This window comes from Mytilus californianus, unplaced genomic scaffold (genome assembly GCF_021869535.1).
Source record: "Mytilus californianus isolate M0D057914Y unplaced genomic scaffold, xbMytCali1.0.p SCAF_5, whole genome shotgun sequence".
In the NCBI taxonomy this organism is placed as follows: domain Eukaryota; kingdom Metazoa; phylum Mollusca; class Bivalvia; order Mytilida; family Mytilidae; genus Mytilus; species Mytilus californianus.
In genome coordinates this window covers 9,806,120-9,819,756 of record NW_026262701.1, presented here as the reverse complement: position 1 = coordinate 9,819,756, position 13,637 = coordinate 9,806,120, and positions in this window count along the sequence as shown.

Genomic DNA, 13,637 nt, shown 5'->3' with positions numbered 1-13,637 from the left:
TCAAATTGTAAAGTCCCAATGTGTTTCTATCTAGGTAATTGTCTTCAATTGTCCTCTTAATGCTCGACTAAGAATACACTCGATTTTGTTCAATTTTCACCTACTCCTCCGGAATTTAGTAGACTATCTTTCTAGTGATGTTCCATGTGATCTTGTCCAATATATACCCATTTAAGCTATAATTTTGTAGCTTGTGTTTCACTCCTTCATTTCCATGTTGATACCAATATATTGCTTTGTTGCTCAACATTGCTATCGAACGAGTAGATCATCCTTTCATCTATATTGGTACTTAATTACATTATCAAGGTCAAAAATTATAACCCTCTAAGACTGACCACACGTGATATGAACCCGGAACATATGATAAATAGCTACTTAGAACTTTAAACGCAACGAAACATTATGCATATCTGGTTTGTTTCCTCTTTGCATGAACGAAGTCTATAATTGTGGTATCTTGAAATTACACCATCCCCTCTCTTACTTTCTACGTAGTTACAAAAACTCTTCAAAGATAACAGGCCTGATATATAATTGATTTATCAATCTCCTAACTGTCATAAAACAAAAAGTTGTAAACACAGTTTCATACTCATAGTACATAGTTTACTTCCAACTTTTAGTTACAAGATTGTTCTAATATATTTTCTTCAATGCCCTTTAGAAATTATCGGAGTTATTGTTTTATTAGTTTTTTCCTAATATGGACAGGACAGAAGTTGTTATTTCTGCTGTTCTATTTGTGAATGAATAAATGACTTGTTTTAAAAGATTGCAATATTTATAGGCTTGGGCCTCGTTTATACGGAACACTTACAAAAAACCGCAGCAAAAATGGAATTTTCTAATATATTTCAATTATTTCCGATATCGATATCGAAAACAACAATCCTAGTTCATGAAACTGATAATTCAAGTTTTTTTTATCTATTTCTGATTCATTTGGCCATACCTTAACATTGTCCAAAAATTAGAATAACAAAAATACCGAACTCCAAGGAAAATTCAAAACGGAAAGTATTTTATCAAATGGCAACATCAAAAGCTCAAACACATCAAACGAATGGAAAACAACTGTCATATTCCTGACTTGGTACAGGCATTTCCTTATGTAGAAAAATAGTGGATTAAACCTGGTTTTATAGCTAGCTAAACCTCTCAATTGTATGACATTCGCATAGAATTGCATTATATTGACATCAATGTGTGAGCAAAACAAACAGACATAATAAGTAAAAATGTCAAAAATGAGGGTACAGCAGTAAACATTGTGTTATAATCTTAATCATTATACAACCAAACAACTATGTCAACAAAGAAAAACAAAATGGTATATAGACACTCTATAGACAAAGCACATAAGCATAAATGAAAGATAAGATTACAAAAATTGACCATTTCACAATAACACAATGGCGGGATTTATAAATACCGAGCCACTTCAAAATGATATTACCAAAATTGGACAAGGTTAAAAAATATACAAAGACAAATAAAAAGAACACTATAACACGTAATTCAGATGATAAACAATGTCAGAACCTAGAAACTATAATTCAAGACCATCATGTATTATCTGTGACCAAGAACGATATCTTATGAATTTTGTATACAAATTATCGTTCACCTTATAAATAACATGTCAAATATTTTTTTGTTGTTTTTTTTTAACTGAACTCAATGCTTCTACCGATCATAATAAGGTCCACACTATGGATTGGTTTCCTAAATTATACATGAAACCATACAAAAAAGTTTGTTAAAAAATACCTTTATATGGTTCCTATTTTGAGCTAGAATTTCAAATGAGCAAGTATTGGATATTATTACATTGAATCATAGTTAAAACAATGCCAAGTGTCCCTATTTTAACATTTCTGTATCGGCGTTCTTTTACGACGTCACAGTTAGCATCCATTTCAAATTTCTCAAAATAAAAAAAAAAACAAGCGAATATTCATTTATTTGTAGGGCCATAAACATATATAGTGAATGCATTGACAAAAAGATCTTGAAACATTATGTTCGTTATAACAAGTGATATATTTAACATGAATAATTAGTTTTCCATACATTGCGCTTTGTGTTTTTCGGTCCTACCTTCGGTTGAAATTCAGATGATTTTGACTAATTTTATCAAAATTTCTAATTTTGGACTATTTGGGGTGTAGATGTCAACGTTTCATTAGAAAAATACGACAAGAATCGTTTTATATCACTTTCTTAAATGTTTAATTAACTTTTTATCTTGAAATAATGGAATTGATATTTGGGGCCAAATAAGGCATTTATTGCACAGGCTACATACTTTTCAAAGTTCTTCTGCCTAGAAAGAATGTCTGGAGAAATAATATGGAAAACCTTTGATAATTTACGATTCTATTAATAATTACGGTTTATCTACTCTGTATACAAAACTACCATATAATCTTTTCAAACAGAAAGCTTCCATCTTTCGATAAACATTTGTAACTTTATCTGTTGAAGCGGATATGCAACGAAATAACTGTGAAACCGTTCTTTTTGTATATTCTACATTTTGATACTTTGATGTCGAAGTTGGAATCATTACTTTGAATGTTTTACGGGCGCCATAATGATTTGGTTTACCGTTATTGAATATCTGTAAAACACAGATGATCACGGATATGCTACACTTGTCATAACAACAATTCCGTGCTATTTTCCTCGAGTGTGATATTCCCGAATGAGACTTACCACCGATGTGTACTTGCAAGAGCAACACGAACGGGTGCCACATGTGGAGGAGGAACTACTTACCTTTCCAATGCACCTGAGTTAACTCTCGGTTTTTTGGTTGGACTAGTTTTGCTCTGTAAAATGTTTTGTTATTGCTGCGAGTCTTTTCGTCATTGTTAGGTTTGGCCATGTTGTTGTCTGTTTTTATTGGACTTATGAATGTATATTACCACCTAGGTATCTTCTCTCTCTCTTTAATAATGAAATTCCTTACGGTAATATTATTTTTTCTCAATTATAACAAACTGGATCACGTTCCTTTGCTCATATTAAAATTTTCTCTCCTTGATGTGATGTGATATAAACTCTTTTTTTATTGTAAATTGTCCGGCTGGTTTCATATGCTCCTGTTTAAATTTTTGTGTCTGCGATAACAATGCACATAATATTTTCATTAACGAAATCTTTTAAAATATGGTTAGTGATAGCATATCAAAATCAAATTGGGAAAACACTTTACTAAATTTTTTCGGACAAATACACATTTATTGAGGAAGTATAATTTGATTTGCCGGATTTTGATAAAAATGGATAAATCATACCCAGCTTGTGATAGAAGTTACTCTTATTATAGAAATTACCCTCCAAATATATCTTTTGGCTTAATAAAGTTATCCATAAAGGCTATACCTATGATGTTGTTTTCAAACATTCTGTTTTTTTTTTTTTTTTTTTTTTTTTTATTTCATCTTATTTTTTTAACACGAATCTATATTCAAACTATCAATTCGCATATTTTTATTTAAAAACAACAATAAAACCTCCCTTTGCTTTTTTTTTAGATAAAATACAATTTTCATTTTGAAATTGTGTACAAATACGTTGAAAATTGTGCAGAATCGTGTTTCACTACGCTGTTTGTGGGCTGCTGCATATAATATATAACCGATGATAGTAGAGTGTAAGATGACATTATTTTGATATAATGAAGTTATATACTTTGAACTTGCTTTCAGTAAATACGATTATTGTTCGAAACCGTAATGGTATAATGTTGTCTTATTTTCTCTGTCGTTTTTATACCGGTTATATAAAATTGCGTTTTTTTTTTTACCACGTTGTAATTAAAACTCGGCTGATAGTTACGCTTGCTCAAAAGTATAGTGCAAATCATGAAATTTCTTTTTTCTTAATATCCAATACAATTATATGTTCTACTGAGTTTAAAGCTCGGTGAATTAAAGGCACAACAAAGTTGTTCCCTTACCGGATATATCAGATTGATGACTTTAAATTCTGACAAATGCCACTCAATCCACAATTGGCAAGATGTACTTTCCATTCAGGAACACTTGATGTTCTTACTATATAATGTAGGCGTTAGAATTGGACAAAATAGTGTTGCCTTGTATGGGATTGTATCGGATCTTGTGATTGTTATGGATATCCGTCATTATAGTTTCTCTTTTTACACAGTCAATTCGGTGTCTTTATAACACACTAACTATTTGGCGACACGACAGATAGATCAACTGGAGACTAATTATAAAATCTTTCATGTTGACATATGTTTTATGAACAATAAATACCTTGTTTATAATAAAATAAGCTCATTTTGAAGCAGGATTGCAATTCAGTTGTCAGACTTTTTATTTAAATGAAATGAAATATGTACTTGTATCTTATCTTTACGACTGTTTTACAAATACGGAATATATATCATTGTTTCAAAAATCTAAAAACCAATCTGTATACAGCGACATAACTTAAATAATTCAATTTTAAAAAGAAATGAAAAGAAATTGTTCTATATTATTTTTAGCAAGACACAAAGCACGTTGACCCTATGTATTCCACTCATTTTCTAAAAGCTTGTTGATCTATAATTTGTATCATATATTGAAACAAACACGATATAAACAACATTTTGGCAAAGCATGAATATTTTGCATACACCCCATACTACAATACGGTACACCACAATCTTATTATTAATTCATGTCTGTAAAGCCTAAGTTAATGTCATTTACATAAGTATTAGGACAGCGACAATGAATGGGTCGGTGTCAAAAAGTGACTCAAAAATAATCGGTGACATGATTCCTGAGAGCCTGAGCACTGTATTCAGTTAACCTTTGATTTATTTTGTGACTGGATTATTAGCAAGTCGGTCAGGTACAGGTTGAGATGGCTCATAAAGTATCAGAGATAAAAAAAAAATTTCCTGATAATTCTATTATGATATAAATCATATGTACCATTACTGGACCACTAGTTTTACTTCTTAGTAATTAAACGGATGTCACACATAGGCACATTATCTTTTCATTAATCTTGGTTATGTTTCGTGTATAGTTGTATATTATGAGTTCTCTCATAGTATTTTTGTTAATCATCTAGTTGTCATTTCCTGTTGGTTTATTTTTTATCATTTATTTGTTTGTTTATTTCTGTATCTATTCGTGTGTTTGTATCATGTGTAGTGCAGGTAATATATTAAGAAACGAATTGCAATTTTCTATTTCTCATGACATTTTTTTCGATAGCATTGAATGCAAGTGTGTATTTTTAATTTCCAACTTCTTCGTATTATGGATTTATGTGAGTTTCGTATGTTCTGTAATAAGGTTCCTTCTTGTCTTAAATTCAGTACAGTCTTTGTTTTCGTATTCAAGAACACGTCATTGTGACCAAACTCGGTCATTTCTCACTCTGTGAGTATATTTGTTCGGGCAAATATTGAATTTTGTAAACACTCATGCAAACAACAGCAGGAGCCGTTGCATCATTCTCGGCGTGATTGCATGTAACACAGCAATAAATATCCTGGAACCGTTTTATGTAGTAATGAAAAAGATGAAGTCATCAGTTTGCAAAAAAATACATGACCTTGACAAATTTAAAAATATAGCCGGGTACGAATGAAAACAGTGATGTCATAAAGCGTCAATCAGGTAAAAATTGTGTAATCAAGCATTGTCACTACAGGAATTTGTCACGCTATTCGAGTAATATTTTATCTCGGATGCTATCTAATGCAAATAAAATTGCTTTTCGTAGTAACTTTTAATAGGAATGTTATTAACATCACAAGAAAAGAGATGTTTGTTGTTCTCCGTATTCAAACAGTAAATTATAAATTGTTGAAATAATTAAATAACAATTTTGCAAGGAGGGACTAAATGTCAACTGTAAATATGTCTGTGAAGTTAATTGGATATTTACCTATAAATTTATTATCAATAAGTTATCCATAATGGTGTTTTATCAGGTGAACTCACTTAGAAACAAATAAATAAGGAAAGGTCAACATATATGTAGTCCAGTAAATGAATGTTTGTGTCCCTGACGAATTACTGATAACAATCTGAATCATTCATGTCACCAAGTTCAATAGTTATATTGGTGAGCAAATCCTTAAATTGACAAAAAGGGAAAATATGAGGATACAAAGTGCATCATTTGCCAGAGAAAAACATATACTACGGCCGAACGAAACAAAAGACGAAAAGAACAAATCAACATATAACTAGAGACTGAGCTAAAGGAAAACCACTTAAACCTACTGAAGAACTCTAGTGGTTCGAAAAGTACGCAGTTCTTGTTGCCTTCTTGTCATCCTTTAATTTGCATTACAATTTGATATGTGTACTGAAATCTTAAAAGCACATAATATTATATTGTTCATTGTCAAAACGCCAACAAGGGGCATGTATTAATATAAAGGCCATAATTCGTCAAATAAATTGAAAACAATTCAAACTCTAAAACGTTTTGACGGACTGAAACTTCTCATGATAATTGAGATGAAATAACACACTTTATTATTTTCTCGCGTCCGAAGCGCTTTCCTCTATTTACCTTCATCAGGACCACGCAAACCTAAAAACAAAATAACGTCATGATGTATAAATGTTAGGTTATGATGTGCTCTTGTATTCGCTTTCAATATTATAAATCTATTCTACGGCCAATTTGTTAGTTTCGATGCAGGTTGATTGTCAGTCATCAAGATGACAATTGCTCTCAACGGTTACTACTTTTAGCACTGAAACGGTATTTTTAGCTTAACAACTCTAGTATTAGCATGATTTGATTACATGAAATGTCGGTGTACACATAAGGATATTTTACTAAAGCTAGTGATACAGTGTTCTCAAACATGGTTGATCGTAGATATTGTTCTTATTGGGCACGTCATTCAAAATTCCCTTTGATGTTTTATGTATTTGTTTTCCCCAAACATTAGGTTTTGATCGTGCCTGATGAATGTTATATTGGAAAGTCGTGCATATAATAAAGAAATAGTGAAAAAAAACTTATGTGAAATGTTTAAACGTTTAAATGCTTTACGATTCATCATGTTTTATTAACTCAAATTGAAATTATCAGATTTTAATTTTAGTAAACATTTAAATGCATCTTTTCCATCGATCTTGAAATAAAAGATACAACAGATACAGTTGTTTTTGCCTCATATTTTGACTTATATCTAGAAATTGACAATGAGGGTAGGTTGAGAACAGCCTTATCATTTTAATAGCTTCTTTGTTAGTAGCAACCCTCTATCAACAAAATCATGATATGAAATGCAAGCAACTAGAATATCGTATCAACTGTGAGATATATACGTCATATGCAGGCGTTCATCTCTTTTGTCGTAAAATGCAGTTTTCAAACGAAGCTCATTGTCATTTCGAGATGAAAGACAATATTTTAGACAGACGTGACTGTATCTATTGTATCCTGTATGTCAAGGTTGATTAGGTAGATGCGTTCACGGAGTCACGACACTTCGAATTATTTATTGGGAGAACATCATCTCTACAGCGGAACGTGAAGTTTTAGGATAATGCTAGCTCCTCTTAATCATCCTATGATACTCCTGTATGTAGGCAGTCTCAAGTGAATACAGAACAAGTTGGCAAGAAAACGAGCACCACATTTGTTTCCCATGGGAATGCCGCGTGTAAGTTGAAAAACACGTCCTTCAAATATAACAAATATGTTGCCAATGAAGAAATATTTATCTTGATAAAGTCAGTTTCAGAATAGAGAATTGAAATGGGGAATGTGTCAGAGAGACAACAACCCGGCCAAAGAGCAGAAAACAGACTACGGCCACTAACGGGTCTTCAACACAGCAGGAGTTGAGTTTTCAGATGAATTGTCAATTCCTAATTCCTTTATCAAGCAGTTTATATAAACTTACAATCACAATATATCATTATTATTACGCTTGAACCAAAGAACTGGCTACTTTTCAAATGGTTTCCAACGGAAACTGTCAGTCCACGGACAGCACTTGATGTTAAATAAACGTACGATGTTTATATCAGTGCGCAAGACATGTGTTTGTGGATGATTCTCATTGGGAACTCTCAACCACATGGTTTGGAAGCTGAATACATAAAACGTTTTGGAGATTAAAAACCAAAACCGCCAATAACTGTCTAAGGACAACTTGGTCTGCAGAAGATGCGAACTTAGATTTGATAATTTACAGGATGGAAGCACATTGCTACTTTTAAAGATAATGAAGTTCAATGTTTGTCAGATTATGAAAGCAGTCCGTATTGTTTAATAAGAAGCAAGTATAGTTGAGCGATATTTGAATATGATAAATTTAATAATAAGATACTAATCAAGGTAAAAAACAAAGTAACTGAGTGTAGCTACAAATTAAACGCCTCCTGCTATACATGTACCATGCAACCCCCATGCAAATCCTAACTCAATCAGAATGAGTAGACAAAATCTGCTAATTCATATATCAGATAACTATTCTGCTATCTAAAGATCTCTGTCTACGCAAACATGTCGCTAGTGAGCAGTGAGTTGAGCTACAAACACGTCGTATCGGTGAACGAATTCTTAATGTTGACCATAAATCTTATGTAGTGTCGATTTCAGTTGTTTTTTACAAATAACTCGGTTGGACATTCCTATTAATGAAGTCCGTATAGCATGAACATGCACGAGCATAGATCATTGATTGAAATATGTTTATTATTTCAAATGTTTGGTTTTGAGCGTTCCTGATGAAGGTAAATCCAGAAAAGCGCTTCGGACGCATGAAATTATTAAACGTGTTGTTTTCAATTTTTTACATCACTGGGTCGATACCTCTGCTGGTGGACTATCAGTCCCCGAGGGTATCTTCAGCTCAGTAGTCAGTACTTCGGTACTGACATGATTAATATCAAACTTTTCTAAAATTGCCCGTTTATAAATTTTGAAATTATAAAGAAACTAAGGTTTCAACTCCCTCAGGCAAAGTTGACCTTAGATGGATTTGGCTATTTGTTTTAGGTATTTTTGTCATATAGCTCTTCAACTGTTTTGGTACTTATTCATTCCTCGGATTTCAAATGTTTGGCTTTGAGCGTTCCTGATGAAGGTAAATCCAGAAAAGCGCTTCGGACGCATGACATTATTAAACGTGTTGTTTTCATTTTTTTACACCATACCATTGGTCAGAGGGTATGTAAATGCTGAGAAATGACAATTGGAAAGTTGAATAAATCATGTTTGTCATTGATTCTAGTTAGACGTATTATCAATACGAGTTGTAGATCTTCTAGCCTCGGATATATCCTTAATCTCAAGTTCATGGGATATATGAGTTGCAAGCACTCAATTAAAGGTGGGTTGTTGAGTTGCAGCACATCATCAATAAATCTGAAAGTCAAGATGCCTTTCTTTTTGTCTTTGAGAAGGCATGGTACGAATTCTGCTTCATGTGAGCAAATAAACAAGTAGGCCAGTAGGAGTGCAAAATAATACCCATTAGAATACCGACTGTCTGTTGAAATATGCCCCCTTTGTTAGCCTATCTCAGTCATGTATCTGTTTTCCTTTTGATATCTTTTACTATTCATTGTTTCACAGTACGTGTTCTTTTGCTTAACAATTACCATCACTTCTACTACGAGACTAATGCTATTGTTGCTATTTCTACTGCTGACCCTCCTCTTATTCATAGCACAACCACTAATGCTACTAGTGTTTCTAATACTATTATTAAAGCTGCTACTTCTTCTACCTATTGAACGACTATTATTAACACTATTATCGCTTCAAAATCCTTCTTATAAGTACTTCTACTACTTTACGAACACACTGTTACTGCTATCACTAGTTTGAAATGACAAGAAAAGTTTATTTTGTCACGTTTAAATCGGAAAATACAGAAGACAAGACAGAAATAAAGCAATTCTAAATCTAAAACGAAGAAAACGTAAACACTTTAATGTTTGAAATTTTTACTACAGTCTTATTGAAATGTTGACTATGGTATCGCAATTTTTTATTCGCGATTGACTTGGATGTTGAACTTTTGAATTTTAAACAAATATCTGGTACCAACGTTTGAAATATTCTACGTCCATAATGAAGCATCAAAACGCTTGTCACGGAAACAAACAAAATACCACGGAAATTGCAATTTTCCGATAAGACATTGATCTTTCATTTCAAAAGGAGATAATAAAAGTACACTATGACTGGAAGAAAGGGCTAAGGACAGCACCTATATATCTTATTCACTCTACTTTAGATTTAATTTTACATTGCTATGAAAACAATTTAAAGGATAAAATATCATCCATGACTGTAATATAGACAACAATATAATTATTCAGGTTTTTTTTTTTAATTCTTAGAACTGGAGACTCAAACTATTATGTTGACAGCAATTTATGCGGAAATTGTGAAGATATTATGATATTACAAAAAACAACCATAAACTTAATGACCGGCAAAACCATAACAAAATGAATATCACCCAGATAAATCATTTAATTGTATGATGGTAGCTTATGAAGGTTTTCACCTTGAAAATGAGGTCGTGTGGAAATATAATGCATTTTTGAATAATTTGTGGTTAATACATTCAAAACGATAATACCACTTAAGAGCATGTTTTTCTCTTGGTTGACACTGGGTGTATTGAAAATTGAAAATATTCAATCATTTCCTGGACATCAATTACAATTTCGAAGCACTTATTCATTAACCTTCACTAAGATCTTTCTGAGTCAATACACCTAGTTGGAAAATGCAAAAAATAAAGTATTAATATATAATAAGCTAAAGAATTATGAATGGCATATAAGAATTACAAAAATCGTGACCCAGTGCAGATCAACTTTATCCGAAGGAGTCGAAAGCAGATTTGAGCAAAAAGGTACACAATCACCAACGGATAATTTTAGATAATGCATGTCAGATTGGTTGTGGCTAGATTCTAAGCGGAGATGAAGCATGTGAACACAAGTTATTCCTTTTAGATGGATCCCTTATTATTAATTCAATCAAATATGTCAAAATGTCAAAATTTTAAATTGAACATAAATTTGAACAACATAGAATCGGATAAGAGATCCAGATATCTCATTCTGATTTGCTTATCTACTTTTCATTATTCTGTTAACTAACTCTTAATTTTCTTCATTTGAAAAATATATTTCTTTCCATTTCAAAAGTCAGTCCTTATCTTACAAGTTTCCAACAGCCATTGTTATTTTGTGTGTACTGTTATCTAATCTGCTTGTATGCAACATCATTCCATCAGCGCCTGTATATGGGGTATAAATCTCCCAGTTGATACGATATTACAGAGCTTGTATTTCCTTTCATCATTTCCTTGATAGAGGGTTGCTATCGAACCAAGAGTTCCACATGGTGAAGTTGAAATCATCCCTTTTGAAAATTTTACTGACGCCATCACGAGTTGGTTGACCGTTATGGAATATCTGTTTCACAGATGACGACGGAAATGATCCAATTGTCGTAACCACAATCCCGTCCTCTTTTCCTCGAAGGTGACCTACCGAATAAGACTTATCACCGTATTGAACTTATATTAGCAACACGACGGGTGCCAATGGTGGAACAGGATCTGCTTACCTTCGGAAGCACCTGAGATCACCCCCGGTTTTTTGTTGGGGTTCGTGTTGCTCAGTCTTTAGTTTTGTATGTTGTATGTTGTATGTTGTATGTTGTATGTTGTATGTTGTATGTTGTGTACTGTTATTTGTCTTTTCGTCGATTTTTGTTTTTTACCATGACATTGTCAGTTTGTTTTCAACTTATGAGTTTGATTATCCCTTTGGTATCTTTCGTCTCGCTTTTTTAAATAAAATAATAAAACAAGAATAGTTCAAAAGATTAAAAGAAAGATGACACAGCATTGTCAACGCATTATGACAGTAAGAAGTGCTAATAGTTTTTAACTATCTTTAAATATGCACAATTATTATAATTCGATTAATAGGTTAAATAAATTTGCAAACAAGTTTTATCATCTTTTCAAAATTAGATATACGGCTCCAAATAATAGTAATTACAGTATAATTTTGCTTGTAAAACTTGTTTGAAAGTACAAAACTCTGACTGGTGAGTACATAATCGTGATATTACTAATAATAGTTCAATGTCCAATCAAATTAATTCAAGATAAAAACTTGAGGCAACAATAGAGATAATACCCATCGAAAAAGAAATATGAAAATATGAAAAAGATATAATTTTATAAATACCTTTTAGAGTTATCTCATCCATGAAAAATGATTTATAAAGCGACATAACACCTGGAATTATAGAGATTAAATCTTTAAATGGGTTGTACAAATAATGAAGGACATTTACTTTTCCAAAAAGAAATTAACGATAATTTACCCTGTAGTTTGCCGTTAAAGACCCCGCGACAGTGTGCGTGTTTAAATCAAATTACATTGTAAAATTAATTTGCGGATGAATTTAAACGTCAATAGTTTAGACTAAGTAAGATTTATCAGTGAAACAGTTTAATCTGACATTTTATGGGTCCTTGATTTTGTTTGTAAACATTTGAAGGATTGTCTTAAACGTCTATTGACTTATAGTCACTGGAACTTCAGTATATACATGTAAAGTGTACATTTTTCTCAGATTTAGTGACCTGATTTTACAAAATCGTGTCTATAAATATCAAAACATATTGTTAAAAAATAGGTGTGTCAATGAACGGAAAGTTTGTTATCTTTTACCACGTAAACGCAATGTAATGTAAGAAGTATATCAATTTCTCCTAAATGCAGTATTCAAACTTCAGATTATAATCTCTGGATTATAATGATTTAAATTACATTTACGCTATTTTTAACAATGGGATAGCAAAAATATAATTACATGCGCGTATCTAATATAAGAATAACTCTTGTACGTCATTTATATCCATATATATACATGTAAATACATACTTAATATGCAATTAGCTTTTTTTACTTTGAAAAATGAACCACCGAACATAATAAATATAACAGCACCACATGATTGCTTATATGATAGGGAACATTCTCTAGGGAAAGACTAAAGCCAAATTAACAATGAACTTCATATGAAATACTTTATTAAAAAAAAAGAACATATGGGCCTCGGTGGTAGAGTGTTCTAAGTATTTCATCTTTACTAATCACTAGCCTGTAATCACTGAGATTGTGAGTTCGAACTCCGCTCGTAACAATGTGCATTCGACTCGGATCTTCATTGAATAAAACATGATTTAGCCAAGTGTGCCAGTGAAATTGGCGTTAAACATCAATCAAAAACAAATCTGTACTGTTGTTAATGTTGAAATTCTTATCCTAACCCTTCTTCTCCACTGATAATTAAAATTAATATAAGCTTGAACTGTAAAATTACGGTATTATTTGTCATGTTTTTTTGTTTATATCTTTTATGGATGTATTCAACAAAAGATAATCTCCAAAAACTATATCAAACAATTACATCATCAAGAATTATATCTTTTCACATAATTGCGATTTTCCTTTATATACCTACACGACATGTAGCTTAAAGTAAGGCGACGTACATTTATTATTATATTTTCTTTAATCTCATAATATGAACCACATTTTGTCAAAGTATGAAAAGTTCTAACTATTTTA